This window comes from Halichoerus grypus, chromosome 1 (assembly GCF_964656455.1).
Source record: "Halichoerus grypus chromosome 1, mHalGry1.hap1.1, whole genome shotgun sequence".
NCBI lineage: Eukaryota > Metazoa > Chordata > Mammalia > Carnivora > Phocidae > Halichoerus > Halichoerus grypus.
The window spans coordinates 147,481,704-147,484,610 of NC_135712.1; the positions used below are offsets into that span (position 1 = coordinate 147,481,704).

General features: G+C 44.6%; 1 pseudogene; it reads left to right on the forward strand.

The window, feature by feature from the left end:
* The first annotated feature begins 206 nt into the window (after positions 1 to 206).
* LOC118525895 (syntaxin-6 pseudogene) lies at positions 207 to 1,338 on the forward strand (annotated as a pseudogene).
* The last annotated feature ends 1,569 nt before the right edge of the window (positions 1,339 to 2,907 follow it).

Genomic DNA, 2,907 nt, shown 5'->3' on the forward strand with positions numbered 1-2,907 from the left:
CAAGGGGGCCGGCGTCAGAGTCTGGGATTCGGTCTGCAGAGTGATCGAGTGCTGGACCCACAGCGGTTCCATGTACACCAGCTGCTCTGGGTTCCCCAGGATAAGGAAGCGGCCCTGGCTGTGGTAGGCCCATGGGGTCAGCAGAGGGAGGCTGGGAGGGTGCAGGTGCCCTGTGAGGAGAGTAGCCATGAGGCAGCCTGGGGCTGGGAGGCCATGTCTGTGGAGGACCACTTCTTTGTGGTGAAAGGTGAGGTACAGAAAGCAGTCAACACCACCCAGGGATTATTTCAGAGATGGACAGAGCTCCTCCAGGACCCCTCCTTAGCAAGGAGGGAAGAAATCGACTGGACCACCAATGAGCTGAGAAACAACCTCTGGGAGTATAGAGTGGGATCTAGTGGTATATATATACAATGGAATATTATGCAGGCATCAAAAAAAATGAAATCTTGCCATTTGCAACGATGTGGATGGAACTAGAGGATATTATGCTAAGTGAAATAAGTCAATCAGAGACAGACAATTATCATATGATCTCACTGATATGTGGAATTTGAGAAACAAGGCAGAGGATCATGGGGAAAGGGAGGGAAAAATGAAACAAGAAGAAACCAGAGAGGGAGACAAACCATAAGAGACTCTTAATCTCAGGAAACAAACTGAGGGTTGCTGGAGTGGTGGGGGGTGGGAGGGATGGGGTGGTTGGGTGATGGACATTGGGGAGGGTATGTGTTGTGGAGAGTGCTGTGTATTGTGTAAGACTGATGAATCACAGACCTGTATCCCTGAAACAAATAATACATCATATGTTAATTTAAATAAATAAATAAATAGATTGGGATCTAGAGGACCTTGACGAGATCATCAGCATAGTTGAAGCAAATGCTAGAAAATTCAACCTCGATACGACTGAATTAAGTATAAGAAAAACCTTTGTCCCAAGTACTCGGCAAGTTGTCAGGGACATGAAGGATCAGATGTCAGCTTCATCTGTGCGGGCATTCACTGAACGAAAAACTAGACAGGCAGTTCTAGGGGACAGTGGTGGTCAGAGCTGGAGTGCCGGATGACAGAGAAATAAGGACGCCTGGACCACGAGGTCCAGTTAGCCAACTCCCATTTCATCGAGGAGCAGCAGGCTATCTGGAACAGAGGGATGAGCTGTTGGAGCTGGTCTCTGGGAGCATTGGGGTGCTGAAGAATGAGTCCCAGACCATCGGAGGGGAGCTGGAGGAACTGGCAGTATACAGATTCTTCCGAGCGGATTCTTGGAGCATGAAACAGATATGGCTCTGTAACCTCACTGGAGATTCGGGTACCAAGGAGGATAGGACATGAACTGACTTCACTTTATCATCCCTTGGCTCTCCTGCTCCATCAAACAGAACTTCTTGCTCTGCATCTTTAACTTAATGACAAAAAGTTTATAAATTTAACTTCAATTAATAAAAAAAACTTCCCTCTCAAAAATAAAGCAAACAAGAAAACAACAACAACAAAAGAACTATAATCCTGGAAGCTGCAGATACGTGGCAAAATGGCAAATTTTACTAAAAGTCATGTAGTATTACAAAGGCCATTATGAGCAACATTCCAATTAAGCAAGATTGCTCATTTAAGAAATGCACTTGAGAAATGCTCAAGGTATTCCAAGTTGAATAAACAAAAATAGGATACCTACTTTAACTGGTATGCAGAAACTTCCAAAAGGCTTCAAGATTCCAAAATAGCTTTACTAAGAGACTCATTACAAAAGGCTAATGAAAAATTAAAGATGCAAGAGATACCTAAAACACAAGACAATAGGACTGAGTGATACCACTTCCCTGCAGTCTCTTTTCACCTGAGTGCTCACATTTTACCAAATTCTCTGTCTGAACTGCCTTTCCCCCCGAAGAGACTATTAGACAGTTCTTGGATTTTAAGATTTTATTTATTTATTTTAGAGAGAGAGAGTGTGTGTGTGAGTGAGCACAGAGAGGGAAGGATGTAGGAAGAGGGAGAGAGAAGCTCAAGCAGACTCCCCATTGAGCGAGGAGACCCATGTGGGTCATGAACCGAGCTGAAATCAAGAGTCGGCACTTAACCAACTGAGCTACCGAGGCACCCCAAGACGGTTACCTTTTAAAATAAAACTACCTAAGGTTGCTGACAAACAATGCTGAGGTATCCTCAGTCCTTGGTCAAAGACTGAAGGATAGGACCAATGTTACAGAATTTCCTACAACTACGGGAGGAAACTCAAAAGCTTTTTAAAGAGTGTAGAGTCATTATCTGGGCCCATGACCCTGGGCTGCCAGATCTTTATCAGCTTGTGCACTTGTTGGCAGCTCTTGGGGAAGCCCAGATGGATACAGGAAGCAAGATGGCAAAACCCCAAGAGCGATGAATTAGAGATCCTCGACCAGAAAGTACAGGCAGAATAGCAACTGAACTTTTTATAAGCCATTCCTAGAGTCTTTCCTGCTTGCACTGATTGGTATATGATACAAAAACACGCAGACAAAATAAAGATAAATCTGTGGCATGTTTTCAAGCCCATTTGGAAGGCCTTTTTCTATGGCATGTGGGGTTCCATACAATAAATAAGGTCACCCAGCCTGCTTTAGCTGCTTTTTGTAAGTGGATCATCTCCTGAGATCAGTGGTTGAAAATAAGATGGGAGGCCACTGCCTGACTGAACTCGTGACCATAGGTGAGCATTTTGAAAGGACCCTGAGCAAGATCACAAACAAAAATCCACCAAACTAATAGCCTCGTGGCTCCAACAGCTTCAAGACCAGAAACTCAAAATAACACCTCTCCCATGCACCCCCCTACAGGTCCATCATCAGAAAAAACGCTGGTCCAAAGAGTAATGCCTCAGGTATAAGACACTGGGACACTAGAAGAGAGCTTGTCCTCAAA